Source organism: Ornithodoros turicata, chromosome 1 (genome assembly GCF_037126465.1).
Source record: "Ornithodoros turicata isolate Travis chromosome 1, ASM3712646v1, whole genome shotgun sequence".
In the NCBI taxonomy this organism is placed as follows: domain Eukaryota; kingdom Metazoa; phylum Arthropoda; class Arachnida; order Ixodida; family Argasidae; genus Ornithodoros; species Ornithodoros turicata.
This window is the reverse complement of record NC_088201.1, coordinates 119,394,798-119,413,193: the sequence shown is the minus strand read 5'-3', so window position 1 is coordinate 119,413,193 and position 18,396 is coordinate 119,394,798. Positions and strand designations below refer to the sequence as shown.

General features: G+C 45.9%; 1 pseudogene; it reads right to left on the bottom strand.

The window, feature by feature from the left end:
- Positions 1-5,253: 5,253 nt before the first annotated feature.
- On the bottom strand, positions 5,254-9,983 carry LOC135384357 (putative nuclease HARBI1; annotated as a pseudogene).
- Positions 9,984-18,396: the final 8,413 nt, after the last annotated feature.

Sequence of the window (18,396 nt, the reverse complement as noted above, 5' to 3'; positions counted from 1 at the left end):
CTAAGGAAACAAGTGGGAATGAAACCTGAAAAGTGAGAGATGAGATAGTGGAAATAGGAGTGGTTAATGAAATGGAACGAGAGCAGGAACACGAACCCGTCTTGCCCGAAGAGGAAAAACGGGGGAGGAAAACGCACCTGTGCAACCAGCGCAGACCGACGGCACGGGAGAGGTGGTAGTCCTCGAAACGGCAGAGTCCGTGGACGACAGGGAAAGCGAATGCGCCGAATCCAAAACGGATGACACCTCGCCCTCGGACACTGTAGTAACCACCCCGGAATCGGCTATTTCCTGGTCCGACTCGGAGGAAACAAAAACACAATTTTAGAAGTGACGGAAACTTAGGAAAAAACAGTGAAAGAAAAATTCCTCCAGACGACCAGGAGGAGAACTAGAAAAAAGGGAAAGTGCAGGGGGAGCAGAAAGGACAGACATAAGTCCGGGCATCGCAGAAGCTGATATCCGATCGCTACGTCTGACCTCGCATGCAAGACCAGCTCAAGCACTGGACGAGTTGCTGCCAGTCGTGCCAGCCATCTAAAATACAGCGCCACACCTCAGCACCTGTACGCCGTTCCTTCCTCCAGATGTCCGGTTCGACAGAGTCCATCTCGACATCGTTGGCCCCCTGCCCCCTTCGCAGGGTCAGCGACACATACCCTCGGTCATCGATCGTTTCACCCGATGGCTGGAGGCAACATCCATCCCAGACATAACCGCTACCACTGTTTCCGCTGCCTTCATGAGCACGAGGATTGCCCGTTTTGGAGTTCCGTCCACCGTGACAACTGACAGTGGAACGCAATTTGAGTCAGCGCTTTTGCTGCCCTGACCACTCTACTGGGTACGCAGCACGTTCGCACGACTGCCTACCACCCGGCGGCAAATGACTTGGTGTAGACGTTCCACCGCCAGCTCAAGACTACGCTCCAGGCGATACCTAACCCGAAGTCTTGGACGGAGGCCCTCCCTGTCGTCCTTCTTGGCCTCCGCTCCGCTTGCAAAGCTGACCTGGAGTGCACGTCATCCGAACTCGTGTTCAGGACTACGCTTCGGCTTCACGACGACTTTATACCCCTCAGCAAGACCTCGGGTGTGCCGGACGCCACAGTCTACGTCAGCCGTCTTCGGACGATCCTCGACACCATAGTGCCCGTGCCTTCCCGCCATGGCACTTCGGCCAAGCTGTTCGTCCATCAAGACCTTCGTACCTGTACGCACGTGTTCGTACGCGTCGACAGCGTACGCAAGCCGCTGTAGCCACCTTACAACGGCCCTTACCCCGTCGTAAGTCGCACACCCAAATTTTACACCCTCGTCATCAACGGGAAGCGCGACCAGATTTCCATCGATCGGCTGAAGCCCGCCTATATGGAGTCTTCGATACTTCGCTCTACAAGCCACTTCCCATTGTTGATTCCCTCTCCGGACTCTGCACCTGCCAAACTGCGCCCTCGAGTCCGCTGGGCACCAGTCCTCGAAACCATCCGCTCCATCGCTTCGCCTGCTCGTTAGAGGGGACCTACTGTTGGGGGCCCTAGTGTCATCGCCACATGGCTGGCGTCAGCTTCGAGCTGGCACGAATAAACCTGCATCAGTTCTCTTCTGATCTTTGCCAATGAAGGTTGTCTCCTCGTTCCCTCCTTCAATAGAAACAACTAACGTAGCAACAGCACCCGCGGATGTAGCATAACGAGCCAATTAGATTAAAAAATACTATTAGACCCCACAATGACTAGTAAAATTCCGTCCTTAAATATTCGCGGTTTTCGCGAAAGAGCTAAGCAAAATGAACTACTCGAACTCGAACAATTCCTAAGCGCGGATGTAGTGTTTCTGCAGGAGACCCACATCTTCCGAAGAGCGGAAGTGATCACTTTTCAGGAGACTTTTCGGGCACTATGCAGTTTTGGAGCCCATAATTCGAGAGGTGTTAGTACACTCTTAAAAATAACACATTACAACAGTAACTACACCAGTTGCTAGTTTTAAAAACCGTTACTACCTATGAACTAGGTCGTTACTACCCTAATACCCCTGGGGTAGTAAGACACCGCGTTTACTAATTAAAGCTTCTTGCATGTCCAGTGGGAAGGGTGCGGAAAAGGAGAGAAGCACGCGCGCGCGTGCACCCCTGTTACTAGGCGTGCGAACCCGCATCGCCTGTGACTCCGCCATGGGAAACACGCCGGATTTTGCTATTGTGCCTTCCCAAGATTGTCCTGCGCAACGAAACGTTCCAAATTGAAACACGATGTCGTCAGGGCACATAGACTTGTCGGGTGACCTGAAGGGACCGAAACAGAGTGATAGACGTCGGCGGCGAGCGTAAGAAAGGAGACCTCATTGAGGCGTTGAAGCACACAAACTTTGTGGACACCACGCACAGCGAACGGATTCAGGTACGTACCTGGACGGTCGTGGATTTACGCTCCCAATGATGTTACATAGAACTCTTAGGCTAGCAGTTGGTAATTGCTGGCAGTGAGATTTTAACAAACCTGGCGTTGAGCACGCGGGTCGTATCTTCTTTCGCCGGCTCAATTCGTTTTCTGTACCATGTGCAGCGTCACAGGAGCACCCAGCACAAGCTTTTAGTGGTCGTGCCTCTAATAAAGAATTACTAGAGCAACAGAAAACGGTGTGGTCTAACTGCGGCTACTTCAATTCATTTTAGGTGTACATTGTGCGTTTCGAAACCTACGTAGAGCCATCCGACGACTATATGTTTTGTGACGGTGACAATACAAGGATAGTGCCTGACGAGGAAAACTGTTCAGTGAACCCAGGGTGGTAAACAGTCCAAGATTTGTGCTTATCAACTTGCGTTTACATTTTCCTTTTTGCCTCATTCCTGTGTTTTTCTTCCCTGCGCGAATGAGAGGAACTGCATTATGCCTGCAGAAGAGATGTGCGTGAGAGTCACGCCTAGTGGAAACATGCAAAACAATGGTGGATTCCACTGCCGCCTATCCCTTTCGACGTCAAAGTGGACATCGAGAATGCCTGGCAGCAAGAGCTGCCTAGCCGTGCAAAGGCTCGAATACGTAGTTTCTTGGATAACGACACACATCCGCACCATAGACTTGTACGTATTGGGTACAGACTCGTGTTGCTTTGAGACATTTGCTTTGTATGTTACCCGCAGGTACCCAGGAAGACTCTATGAGACGGCAGCAAAAGCCTTGGTGCATTGATATCCAGTCCTTCGAGGTAGCATTGGAACGAGCCATGTAAGTGCACCATCACCCACAAATCTGCATGGCCTAAAGACCTAGGTCATCGTGCAAGCTCATTTGCTATCTTTATTTAGTTTTTTTTTTCTCGTGTAGATGAATACTTAGCAGTGTACATAATTTCTGCAAGGTAGAATTTCTGCTCATTGTATTATCGTATACTACGCCTTGTCAGAGATGACTGCATTATTAATTTTGAGCTTCACTAAGAATTTACAGCCATTACGGGCATTGACCTGTAGTCTATGCTACTGAACTTCATCAATATATATGTAGAGAGTTCAGAATCTCGGCACAATGCACAGGACACAGTTCGTGGGCTGGAGGAAGATCGCAGTACGCTAAAAGGGCACAAAACGTAGTGTAAGTGCATGAACAGCTCAGCGCTAGTGTCTCCTTAATATTTTTCTGGCTTTAGATCGTTTTGCTGTTGGCATAACGGAACTCTTGCCAAAGTTGGTAAAAGGACAACCTAAGTTTCTGAGGGGCCAGGTGAGAAATTTTCTTCATCATAGTTCCACTATAATCTAGGTGTCACTTCGGCACTTAATACTGCAGGACGTGTTCTCGCCCCTGATTTGTTGAAAACGGGAGGAGGAGCCTATTTTGTGCCGTGCATAATGGCACAAAATACGCTCCTCCTCCCGTTTTCAGCAAATCAGGGGCGAGAACGTTGTCATTCAGGATGATGGTTGGCTAGGAGCGTGCTATGTGGTGAAGTTCATTTCTAAGAGTGTAGAATCAAACTTGCAGAATCAAGTCATATTGGCACAGTGTGGTAAAACAAAAAGAGAAAATGAGGGATAGAAAGAGCGAACACAAAACAACAACTTTATTTGAGGATGATGGGTGGGGAGTTTTATCGCCGGGAGCGATACTCTACCCCATTGCTGGAGGTGAAGCGGGGAATGAAGGAATGGGTCCCGTTACAATGAGGACCGAAGTCCTGTGGCGCCCAAAAAGGCGAATAGAGCCTTGAGGACAGAGCGTTGGTGTCCTGGATGCGGCCAGGGGCCAAGCAATTTTGTGAGGGTGAGGGGGCGGGAGTCTAGCTCGTTGAGGGCGGCGGAGAGTACGGAGCGGGAAGGGTGGAAGTGTGGGCAATTGGAGAAGAATGTGCTCGAGATCTTCAACAGCAAAGAGACTCGTGTGTCACAGAAAGCATACCGTGGAAGATCAAACTCTGGAAAATGATTGAGAATGAACGACGACATCGCAGTCATTGGTTCCCGAGAGCTTACAAAGAGGAATAGGGTGGCCATTTTGTTCACCTGCCTACAGAACGGTGTCTATTGCCGCCGTCGACCGTCTATATGCAGTACAGACGGTGATTGAACGACGACAACGAGGCACAGCCCCCCCCCCCCCCCCCCCCCCCGCAAAATTAAAGTCCCGGAAAATTTTTTTTTGTATGCTCAGAACTATTCTAAGGTGCGGTTAGTACAACATTCCTTGGTGCAAGGGAATCTGTTCACATTTGTACCGTTTATTTTCCTTGGTTCTACTCACAAATGAACTGCTCCATTTAACGTAATCGAACAAGCATCCATCCATCCGGACAATAAATGAACCGTAAAAACAAAAGTACATGAATGCGCTGCACATTAGTCACAGTCGCGTAGATGCTCCAAAATAAACCAGAACTAATGATCAAAGATGGAAGTCACTGAAAAGGTTAGCCAGATGTAGGACTCAAACCTACATCTTCTGGATAACCGAGATATGGGTTCGAGTCCTACAGCTTGCTAACCTTTTCAGTGACTTCCTTCTTTCATCATTAATTTCTTTGGCACTTTGACGCTTTGTATGTATTTGTCCTTTCTATGTGTTCCAGCCTCAGAATATCAATTTCTCGTGGTAAACCAGAACTGTTACGCTGTAGACTTTTCTGCCATAGGCCGTTCAATTCGCAAAATTCCTAGAGATGAGCGCCGCTCGTGCGGCTGGTCCTGATGTCCTGGCGCCTCGGCACTCCCAAGAAGCTGTTTCGTTTGTACTTTGTGGGGCATCTGCTAGCTCACATGAGTCGTTCATTTTTCGTGCAATACTGTGCAATGCTGCAAGTTATGATTGTCACTGATGTCTCGACTTTGGTTTGAAGTTTCATGTCTAAGCATGGAAAGCGTCGCTTATACTCACCAAAGGCACGCTCAGCCATGTTGCGGGTCTTTATGCGAGTGGCGCTGTATCGCTTCTCAGCTTGCGAGCGCGGTTGAAGTAATGGTGTAAGAAGATATGGAAGACATGACTAACCACTGTCGCCAAGCAGAATGCCAGGTAACAAACGTTCTTCGAACAAGAACTTGGCACGGCTGTTGTCGAAGATCCTGCTGTCGTGGACAGAGTCAGGCCAACTAGCGACAACATCAAAGAATTGCAGTTCTGGGCCAGTTATAGCCTATAATGGGAACACAGACAATGAGAAAGTGTGATTACGACACTACTGGAAGTATACACTTCTGACATATTGCAGTTCGACAGGAGAACTTTGCATGCCTTTTACATACTGATACAAATAATTTTCATTTCGTCCAGTCGTTCATGTTTGGAAATCTCACAACCGAAAAGGGAAACACAGAACAAATGGGCGATTCCACGCGAAATGATCCAGCGGACCTGCTCGGCCCTCACAAAGCTAATGCGAATTTTTACGAATTTTTTTTTAGCAGTCCCTAATAGTGCAAAACGACACACCACGAAACACTTCTTCCCAAATCTCAATGTGGCGGGTGCTAGACACGAGCTTGTTTGATTTGTTTGATTTGGGTTTTTCTGGCGCATTAGCTACTAAGGCCATAAGCTAGACACGAGCGAAGTTCGCAGCGCTGGCGAAAACCGTGCCTGGCGTGAACGGCAGCTGCGGCTTATAGAAAGCACCTAGAAGTGCGCGGTTTTCTTTTGCGTATAGAGGAAACCATGTTTTACACAGCGTTCAAATCCCGGTTGTCGTGCTGTAATCGGTGCTGGTACACTCTAAGAAAAAAGGAGTACTTTTACTCCTTTTGGGGAGTAATTGCATTGCCACAAAAAATAGTCCCTTTCGGGAGTAAATGCACGAGAGTAAATGAATGTCACAGAGTGAAGACCGCATTTCACGCGCTGTCGTAAGAGCCCCAGGTACATAATTGGTGCGCATGCGTGAAAATACTTTGAAGCAAACCGTCAACCGTGATATTTGCGAAGAAAGATGCGCTAACTGTTTCTTACTCTGTGTTGCTGGAAAATTGCTACGTTGTCTGAGTTATACAGCCTTATGCCCTTCAAATTGACCAAGGGCACATATTTACGGTGACTGTTGCATTCAGGAGACCATTCGTGAAGTTTAGTGACAATTTGCAGTCCTGGGGAGTAAATGTCGGGACTAAATGTTGGGTTAGGGGAGTAAAATGGGGAGTAATTGCAGACTAGGGGAGTAGAAGCTGCAATTACTCCTCGTTTTACTCCTTTTTTTCTTAGAATGTATACGAATGCCGGAAGTTTCGCAATTTTCCTCCTACTTCGCGATTCTTTTGTGGACAATCAAACCATTAAATTTTAATCAATATTTTTCCTTGACAAGGCCTCGTGGAATACTTCAACAGGAAAAATCGCAAGAGACATAACTCTTGTAGTCATTGCAGGAAAAAAAGAGGAAGCATGCGATTTTTCCAAAATTCGCTACAATCAAGCGTAAAACACGCAATGAAGACGTCGGAAGAGACGCCTGAAACCAACGCAGTTTTATAGAACGATCCTTCCTCTACAACATATTAAAAAATCTCGAGGGTGTTTTTTCGTATACAGGAGAAAATAATTTTTTTGTAGTAGAGGATATGTAGTAGAGGAGGCCACACCTACCCACGTTGCATGTATCCGGCGGGGTGCTAGATTTGTTTCTTGGGCTCCCATTTTAATTCTTCGTATTTCCGATTTTTTTTTCTGGTTGGTTTTCAATATGACAACCACCCGGACCAAAGGAACATCACTCCAGTTGAGCGCTGTGGAGTTCCAATTCACCAGTATGAATATTATAGGCGCGTAGATGCATGTTCAGTTGATGAAAGTTCCCTTTAACTGTCACATTTAAATGCTGAACCATTCATCAAAAATATTAACCACGAAAGGTCTAACAAGTTATAACGCTAGAGTTAAAGACGAACGTGCAAAAAGTTATTTACATGGCAGTAGTGGAAACGACGGAATCTCGTGGTGGTGGTTCATCGTCCATGCTGTCCTAGGTTCCAGTGAGGCTCACAGCTATATAAAGCCTTGCACCATTCGCGTATGGAAGCGTATACCCGCGGATATCCGCAAGAAACTTCTGGGTTCGGACGAAATATGGACGCTTGTTGTGATCTGCGGCTCGGACGCGGATGGCGCCGGATCAGGAGCGGGTCAGACTCGGATAAACCGCGAGATTGCGCCATCAGTTTGCTTCACACGAGGTACAGAACAGAGTACAAGGTGTACGAAAGCCGCTCGCGTATCGGAAAGGGATCTCTGACGTCTCGAGTCGAGGTGCGCGTTCGGCGCCGATCTTGCGTTTCACTTGCAATAAACTCTACTTATCCCGTTTGGTGCAAAATGTGTTGCTGTGCTTGGCGCCGTATAATCTTTCGTGGAAGCTAAATCTGTACTTTCTGTCGTGTATCCTTTGGTAGCATCATGGACGCTCAACACCTGTCCTCGCTACAAAAGCTATGCCGCTCCGGGGTTTTCACTATCGGAACGAGAGAGAGGAAGTCGCCCGTGTGGACGAAGTTTGGTGACAGTTTTTTTTTTTTCCTTCTCTTTTCCTTTTTTTTTTCTTTTTGCTGTTTTGTGCTGACGGGAAATAACGTTTATTTCCTGGAAAATTGGCCTGATATATCGAGCGTGAAAACTGAACTATTGCTGCGTGCCGTGGGAAACGAGGATTTTTTCGGACAGGATGCGGATGTCAAAAAGCTCATCCGCGCAGGGCTTTAGCTCACACACAAGTATTAGTTAGACTTGCCTATCACCGCTAATCCCCAATCTCCGTTGCCGGCACCGTGAACACCGGAAACAATGCCATAAACTTAACCACACAGGATTGCAATACGCGTGTTATGCTACAGAAGTAAAGACTATGGTAACCTTGCAGAAGTCTGTGCCACAGCATATTGCTTGGTCATTAAAACCCAACCAGACCAGAGAAAAATTGAAAATAAAAAGAATTAAGACAGGAGCCCAAGAAACAAATATAGCACCCACTGGATACATGCAACGTGGGTCACTGTGGTCGTAATACCCTCTACTAAAAAAAAATATTTTCTCCTGTATACGAAAAAACACCCTCGAGATTTTTTAATACGTTGTAGAGGAAAGCTCGTTCTATAAAACTGCGTTGGTTTCAGGCGTCTCTTAGGGCCTCTTCATTGCGTATTTTACGCTCGATTGTAGTGAATTTTGGAAAAATCGCACACTTCCTCTTTTTTTCCTGCAATGACTATGAAAGTTACGTGTCTGGCGATTTTTCCTGTTGAAGTATTCCTTGGGGCCTTGACAGGAAAAAATATTCATTAAAATTTAATGGTTTGATTTTCCACAAAAAAATCGCGAAGTAGGAGGAAAATTGTGAAACTTCCGGCCTTTGTATACCTGCACCGATTACAGCACGACAACCAGGATTTGGATGCTGTGTAGAGAATAGTCTCCTCTATACACAAAAGAAAACCGCACAGTTCTAGGTGCTTTCTATGAGCCGCACCTGCCGTTCACGCCAGGCACGGTTTTCGCCAGCGCTGCGAATTTTGCTCGTGCCTAGCACCCGCCACATTGAGATTTGGGAAGAAATGTTTCGTGATGTGTCGTTTTGCACCATTAGGGACTGCTAAAAAAAGTTTTGTAAAAATTCGGGATCGTTTTGTGGGGGCCGAGCAGGTCCGCTCGATCATTTCGCGTGGAATCGCCCAAATACAAGTTCGAGGTCGTACGCCTCTAATTAAAGATAAAGGTCAGCTCAATAACTATGCATTGCACAACGGAATAATTGAAACATAAGGAACGCTTCACCTGAACGTTAATAGAAAAGTTGCCGTTCCTGTCTCGGAACGTTTCTGCTGCAGGGCCTCCAGGGCTCTTTATCCTAACATGAGTACAATCAATGCGCCCAGTTAAACCTGGTACACTGGCAATTCTATAGAAATTTTGCATAGCCAGAGTCATGCCCTCGGGTGCAGGAAAGGTAACATGGCACGGAAACAAGTTGGTGGCGATGGCTTTGCTGACCCTCTTCACTAGGCGGCACACCGTCGGTTGCGACACACTGGAAATTTCCGCGTTGGCCAGCTGAAAAGTACCAGCAGCATAGAACCGCAGAGCTGTAGTCACTTGCAACAGTGGTGGCAATGGCCAGCCTCGTCCACTTGGGTATAGCCGAAGCAGCGGCAGAAATTCCTCTACGATGGAAACAACAGTGGCTTTGCTCAACCGGTACCTTTGCTTGAAATCCTCATTGGTGTACCGTACCAAGGGGTTCTGCTGTTCATACAATAACCGCCTCTGCACTGCTGCAAGAAGAGGTCGCCGATTCGCAGTTAGATGCGCACAGCGAGTAATAAACGCGAGTGATTCTGTGAAATCTTCGACGTCCCATCTCTCACGCAGCGAAACAAGCCTGTCCATGGCCGCCATCTCGGTATAGCGCGTGCACGAGCGCGATACCTCGAGCATCCCGATGAGCCGTACGGCCTTCCTCGAGCGGCGACCGCTCCAGTCATCTCTTAAGAATGCCTTGTGCCTCATGTATGTGCGTATGTGAAATGCATGAGGTAAAAAACAAGACGAAGTTGGTTAAAATGTGTGTGGATGCGCATAATTAAAAAAATAGAGGGCGCCTTGCACACAAGGATTTCTTCGTGAAGGCGATTCCTTCACGAAGAAATCCTTGTGTGCCAGGGCGCCATCTATTTTTTTAATTGAAGCAGTCCTTCAGGTTAGTATCTGAATTCGGCGGTTAGACTCGCAAATATCTATGGACCTAACGGTGGACAGGATTCTGAAGTTTTTTCCTCAGAAGAACAGCCAAACGTTTTTCCTGGGAGCTCGTTACTTCATCGTCGCAGGTGATTTTAACTGCGTAGAAGACCCGGATAAGAACACGAGAGCTAGAACAACGAAGTGGTTTTCGAGAAATCGACAGATATATACCGTGACAGCAGACGACGGAAGTTGCAGCCGGATTCAACTCCCTCTCACGCAACGTCACATGTGACGTGGTTGTGTTGGAGGTCGCCCATTGGGCGACCGAAGCACAATGCACAATACAGACGGACAGGTGTATGCGCTTTGCGCTTGGAAATTGTCACGCGCGACGTGCTAATGTCTAACAGCAAATTTAGAGATAGTGACGGGTCCCTGTCACTAAGCGGTGAAGATGAGCTCATCGGCGCCGACCAATTGGATTACCGGGTCGTCGATGATCCTTTCGCTGCTGACCCTTTGCCACAACAACGTGGTCAGCCAGTGGAAGTAGTGGATGATTCGGAACCGATTGAGTTTGGGTAAGACTCATCCATAAAGGCGCACTTTTTTACGTATATATGTTCCGCCAGATCGTGACACCATTCTAAATTGTACAAGCATTGCAGGTGTGTGTGTAGCCACTGCTCGCCGCAGGAGACCGACGAGTATATATGCTGCATGACTGTATACAGGGTAGCAGCTGTTGCTGTTGACGCCGGTGTACGCTGCATCACCCAACATGTGCTGTTCCCTGATTTTTGCACACGTCGGGAACTGTTGATCGTCAACGGCGCTCCGTATCGGCGACACAGCCGTCAGCTACGGCCACTGGACCCGAACGATAACAGGTGTTTTGTGATTCTCAACTTGCACTATTGTTTATATAGTAGAGATGTGTTATATATAACTATAACAACTAAGTATTGTGTCAATTTTAGTTTAATTACTAGCTTAACTGCATCACATGTACACTAGTGAAATCTACATTGCAACTACTAGGATGTAGTTAATTGTTTATAACCACATTTGTAACTATGGTATTTGTGCGCGTTGTTATATCCATAATCAATGAGGCATAGAAATAGCATGTGGGTGCATGGGGAGTGAGGGGACAGTAAGCTCCCTCCATACAATACTGATGTATTGATATGTCATGCAATGATACAGTCATGGCCTCCAATCTGATAACGGTGGGGGCGTAAGCGTTTTGAATGTACTGTGTTTGTCGATTATTATGTGCACGATTAACACAAAAAACATACTTTCTGCTCATGTGCCATAGCATTTCTGTACACAATCTTGACAACGAGTGTCCCCATCCCGCAGCTAACTAGTGTAACGCAGCCTGTTTAACTAACACTCTTGTTGCAACATGTTGGATACTCTCCGGACTCCCCGTCGAAACCCCTTCCTGCCCCACGTGTTTTGCGCACTTGTGACAGGCAAAGCGTGCGCCTCAGAGCACCTGTGCTGAACATTGCAGTGCACATTTTGCAGTTTCCCCGAATGACAATGCTGAATAAGGTTTTACGGGTTGTGTCAGATCCACTATGTGTCTCATGCAGAAGATGACAAAACTCTCATAATTGTCTGTAATGAGCACACGATAGGCTAAGTGGAAAAATGTGAAGTAGTTGTAACCCACTGTAACCTGACTATTGTAGTAAAGTAGTAGCTATAACTACCATTTCTTCAAGTAGTTTCTAAATACTTTGTAAATACCAACAGTAGTTTAATTAGAAGTAGTTAACTACTGCACATCCCTGGTTTATAGAATGCCACGTTAACATTTATTGTGACGCAAGGAAACAAATAAGGAACTTACATGTATATGCATATCTTCTGACAGGTGCATCAGATATGCAGCGTATGCATGCTCTACAAACTGGATCTGGTGATATCTTGGTCCAAGGAATAGGCGCCAGATACCAGGATATGTTGCGCGCAGAATCCGGAACCTGTTCCCATCTACCACGTACACATTGTGTACTATTCCCCTGGATGGTGTTGTAAGGTTTGTTTTTGTTGCGCAGCTGTTTATGTGCATATAAAAATGTGTGTTTCATGGTACGTTATGCAAATTTTCAGACTTGTGCATTTCGTCATAAGCATCACAGCTTGGATATCTTCTGAAGGGAGCTGCTCTCTGTATCCATTCCAGCAAGCGGCAGGGGGTTGCCAACGTGATAAGTGAAGGCATTCCATTCACGTAATTGCACCTGAAGCAAATGACAAAACCAAAGATAAGCTGATCTACGTCAACGTCCTCAATTAGCCCTGGTCTATGGCAAAAAAAGCCCTTTTCAGGACCATCTCGGCCACGTTTGAATGCAATTTCCCCTATTTCCTTTCTCGTCAAGTAACTTTCACTGTGGTGAGATGTATGTCTGATCCTAATCCAATTTATGCAGCCCCCGAGCCCCAGCAGCTCCTGCGTGACAGTCCCCCATTCCAGGCCCCAGGGAGTCCGACGCCCTCAGGCTCCTCTCTTGGCCCCTTTGCCGTGGCTGGTCCCTCCTCAGGTGAGTTTTTAAGGCCTCCTCAGACGTATCCTCGTCTCATGGCTATGTCGAAGGTCTTAATTCACCATAGGATAGCTCATCAGCTGTGGATCGTTGCACAGAGGTACCTTCGAGGTATAGAGATTTGAGTTCAATGTTGCGGTTGTAGTCACATTCATGGGTGGATTTCATATTGCGTCAAGTGGTTCAGATGTCAAAGCAACCAGTGTTTGGGTAGCTCGTCACTAGGGACGGGCTAACAGAATCCGCAAACCTTAGTCAGGGATTTTGAGATTAAGGAATGAGAGTCCCACTGCCCAAAACGCCATACTGAATCTTTCAAATCCATCAACCATGTTTGTTTGTTTCTAAATTTGGCGCCTCCGGAGCCCGCCAAAAGCCTGTGTCTGTTTACTCCCCCGTCGACAGTAACGTCAGAAGAACTCTTCACCACATCATGTGTCATAGCTGATGGGGAAAACCTGCAGTAGGAGCAGGTGAGAATGCTTGTGTTTTTGGACAAAAATGTGCAACCATTTCAAACATGCAGCAGTGTTTTCTTGTTTATAACTTAAATGCCCGACACTAAAGAAGAAAACTAAATAAACCAGTTAAATATTTCACAAACTACTTTTAGGAGCTATAAGGGCATGTTTTCATCAGAAAGTGAAATTTTTAATTTCGTTTCCCCATTAAAGAAAGATATTAAATTCAGTTTAAAAACACTTTTCAGTAGAAGTGTTTCTCTTGCTTTTTCAACTTTTTTTAAGGAAAGGATTTGAAAGATCCATAAGATGCCTGGATTTGCAGAACCTTCCTTGGATTCAGAAAATTCTGAGTTTGTCCTATCTCTACTCGTTACTGTAACTAACTTACTGTTTCCGGTAAATTTTAAGTTTACTCATTGCATTTTCAGCTGCAGTAATGTCTTGAGGAACTCTTTCCTATTTAGTTCACTTTGTCAAGGCAACTTAGGGCAAGCCCAAAGCTCCTTGGGGCAAATGTGTCCTTCAGTACACTGATGAGGTCGTGTTGAAGACTGGGATGTTGTGGCTTTGAATATTACCACCGGCTGTGCTTTCTCAGGTTTTCCCTGTTTTTCCCGAAGACTTCCCAGAGTCAAGTCAGCACAGTGCTAACACGGAATTTTAGAAAAAGTACAGTGATGAAAGTAGCCACAGTGTAATTCACTCTTGCTTGGTTCAGTGGAAGCCCTTGAAGCACTTCAAGTACAGTTGTTTTTGTATAAACTCTCCAAATTACTCATTTTCCAAATCAAGCCTGTCATGTCGTGATTGTAGGCATGTCCTAGTGATACCTGTTCCTTCGCTCGAAACGCAATTGGAAAATGTGTCCCTAAGGCAATGAAACTAGAACATTCTTTCACCGTCCTACGTTTCCTTGCAAAGTCCACACCTCCGCACCTATATAAAGGTGGTAGGCCACCCAGTAAGCGTACACCGAGGACTCTGACAGTGATTGCAAGCCTGAGAAGGACGAAGGAGAGCTTAAGGAGGAGCCTCTTTAGAGTGCAGCGCCGAACATCACACCAACGCGGCGATCTCTCCCGCACACAAATAATCCAAGCTGCTTCAAGGTATCTGCCAAAGGAGACCCTTGAGATATTCCGCATAGTGCTGTACCTGCAGCCTTTGCGCAAATTTGGCAGGAGGTGGCCCCCTGAGTACAGTAGCTTTGCCCTGAAGCTACATTTTGCAGGCCCAAAGGCATACCGATACCTTAGCAGGTACTTGCTGTTGCCAACTGAGCGGACTCTCCAGAACTGGCTTCAGGATATAGCTGTGCAACCTGGAGTTATGCCTGCAGTGCTGGACTCCCTGCAGACACGGCTCCAGGGCACGCCACTGAAGTAGCGAGCCTGCATTATAATGTTTGATGAGATGAGCATTAAGCAGCATCTCCAGTGTGACAGAGGGTCCGACATGGTATACGGCTATGCTGATACCGGGACAGAGAGATCGCCTGAGTTGGCACACTCAGCACTTGTGGTTGTGCTTGCTGGCATTTCAAAATCTTGGTTGCAGCCCCTTTCCTACATTCTGTCTAAGACAACAGCACCTGCTGAGTCTTTCGAAACATTGTTTTTTGATTTAATTCGCAGACTCGATTCGGCAGAAATCTTTGTGAAGGCGGTTGTGTGTGACCAGGGTTCCAGCAACTGTGCATTACCTAGAAAGTTGGAAGTTTCACCAACAAACACTTTTTTTTGTTGATCAGTCTAAAGTATACTTCATGTTTGATCCCCCCACCTGATGAAGACCACAAGGGATCTTCTGCTTCGTTATGACCTCCAGATCGGGAATGACAAGCAGAAGATTAGTTGGTCTTTCATCAGGGAGTTCTATGAGAACACCAACCCATTAAAACTAAGGCTGGCACCTAAACTCACACACAGCCACATTCACCCCACCGTCTTTCAACGCATGCGAGTAAAGCTTGCAACACAAGTGCTGAGTGATAGCGTGTCTGCAGGTATGGTAGCCTCCATTTGCATGGGAGCACTGTCCCCTGAAGCTGCTGCAACATCAGACTTCCTCCTGGAGATGGACGTTTTGTTTGACTCCCTGAACAGCTCTTCAACTGTACAGGGTGATGAAAAAAAGATGCGATATGCACTGTCAGCTACATCTGGCCACAAGCAGATCCTAGAGACAGCTGCAACGCGCATCGCTGGGTGGAAGTTTGATAGTGATAGGCAGCCACCAACAGTAAATGGATGGCAGATCACTATTGCTGCCGTACTTGGGTTGTGGGATGACCTTCAGGCAAACTTTGAATTTGAATTTCTGCTAACGAGGCGGCTGAACCAGGACCCCTTAGAGAATTTGTTTGGAGAATTCCGGCAAATTCATGGGTGCAATGAGACACCAAATGCATTTCAGTTCGTTGCTGGGCTTAAGCATGCTCTATCTGGCAGGCTCCTCAAGCTTCCTGGCAGGGGGAACTGTGAGGCAGACACTACAACCCTTTTGAACGAACTCAGACGCATTAGTGTGCATTCCATAATCTCGCATGAGGCTCCTGCGGGCCCTTCAGGAAGTTCCACCTCTCATTCAGAGGCAGACACTGGTCCTGAGCCGGTTCTGCAGCATCCTGAAGAGCCTGCAGACCTTACGGAAATGAATGCACAGTATGAATTTGCTGGAAGCCTGGTTCAGTCCTTTATAACTGCAATGAAATGTCAAAATTGCCCAAATTTGCTGAAGGCTGCAGGAGCAGAACTTGGTCCCAGGAGCATATTCTCCTATCTAAGGGAGAAGGATGCAACTACCCCAGCGAAGTGCATGACCTCAGACGCATTGTTTAGTTTCTACACGCACCTTGAAGGAAAGTTTCAACGTTGTATTCAAAATATAATTTATAAACCTGGTGTAAGGGCACTCTTGCTCAGTGAGCTCGGGGAGGTTGTGCAGGAGCCTTTCTGTAGTCTGCATTGTGCTGGAAGGTTTAGGATAATGCTTGCGAATGCAAGAATTGAACTTTATGTAAGGGCACAGAACAGAAAGGTTGTAGAACAGCATGCACAGTCCCGAAAGCGAAAACAGCTTTAAGATGTAACGGAACGTTCACTAAATGTTAGTCACTCAGACTACGTAAAAGCCTCCATAAGTAGGCCACCTTGCATTACCATGGTGAACTTTGTTTTTATTTTTTCGACAGTGTGCATCCCCCTTTGAAACGTCTTATACATGACTATGTGCAAGTGTCACTTCCAGCTTCTTTACCAAAGTGTATATTTTCATTTGCCATGATAGGCAAGGTACACCACTTAAAGCAGCCCTGTATAATTTTGATTCCCAGTACAATATGACCAAGGTAGTACTACGACTTACTAATGTCACTTTTGTTTAGATCCTTCCTGCAACTTCCCCTTGAAGTACAATGATGTGTTCGATACAAAGAAAGAAATTATCCACGTGAATTTACTTAGAGCGACACTGCATTTATTGCAAATGCCCATTAAGTAAAGAGCGTAGCTGTGTACTTCAACAAACTTTTACAATCGTATCCACCTGCCAAGTACCTGACAAAGCATATCACAAATATGTCTTGTATTTACACGTCAACATCTCGTGATAGCTAAATTGAGAAATTATGCATGCATTGACTGCCACGTTATCATGCTCCTTCTAAAATGCAAGGATAATTGCTATTTTTCAGGTTTTGTATTTCAATCTCGAATTTGGTAGATGACTGAATGCTGAACTGTACAGTACTCGGAAGTATAATACAAGGTACTGAAATGGAAGTGCACACGAGCAGCTCCTTGATACGCCAAGAAAAGGGCAAAACAGCCTTTTAGGACTTTAAGAATATTGTGCCTTTACACACGTACATTTTTTACAGTGGCTGTAAAAATTGTGGTTATGACACTGCAGTGGTCGTAATTTCATTAGTATCAGCTGAATTTTTCACAGTTTTTTATGCCACTCTTCTCTGCACCTAGTGATGTACAGTCATGCCTGGTTAATATGGACAACTCAAATTATGGACAATGCTTGTGAAGGCCGAAGTTTTTCGAAGCATTTTTGTCACGTTAATATGGTAACTCGCTTTTCGGACAGTCCAGCAAGGTACAAACATTATGTAGTCCATGTATTTTTCTCACATTATTATGTACGGTATCGGTATGGAGGGCAAGCCTCTACGCACATTCTACAGGAGAAATGTTGAAAGTAGAACGTTTCGTTGCACAAAGGGAGGTATGCCCTCTCCTTCTTAGCCGTCCACAAGGGCTGTAAAAGGAATGAGGGTTATTTGTGAAAACTAAGGGCCCGGAAAATCCAGTACGACGTCATAACTGTTCCTAACACATCCACAAGTGATTCACCCACTGGCAATAGGCTGTGCCTTTAGTTAAGCATAGTGCAGCAGCTTTGCAGCTTATGAGAACAGAGTTGGTACAGTTATGAAGGCAAGTTGTCAAGCTCTTGCTCAAACAGGACTGAAAATGGTTGTTCGTTTCTTTGAGGACAATGGCGATGAGCAGCAGACTCTTTGTGTTGCTGATGTTTTGCTAGGCTAAAATCGATGTGCAATCAAGTATACCTGCAAGCAGGCACTCGTTCCTAGAATTTTTTCAATAAGTCTCAATCGTTGTTTTTGTTATTTCCTTGGTATTCAATAACATGGGAGAATTTGCTTTATGGATGGCTTTCGTCCGGTAAGAAAGTGTCCATATTAACGAGGCATGAGTATATATCTCTTACAACTTGTGTGTGTCCTAAGCATCCCATTTGTGCAGCCAACATATCAATATACAGGTGCTTTACTTGCCTGTGTGCTAGGCTGCTACTCCACAAATTATGGCATGCAGTTAGATTCTGTTCAACTTAACTTGCTTAATGACTCATCACATGTAAAGTCAAGGGATGTGCCCCTGCTCTTCTTGTTGTTCTGATGGCTTATTTAAATTTCTCACTTTGTGTACCTTCCCTTGGCTGTAGTACCACTGTTTGAGATGGGAGATCTGCACAATGTCAGTAATTATATACCTTTCTCTATTATGCTACCTTTTGCTAAGTTTCTTGAAAGGCCATATTTCAACACTGTTCATTATACCGCACAGGCAACATTTTATAGAATTAGAAACGAATGACATTTGTTGTATTTATTGTACTTGTCTTTGCAATTTTGCTTAGAAACGTTTGATGTGCATATTTTATTTATTT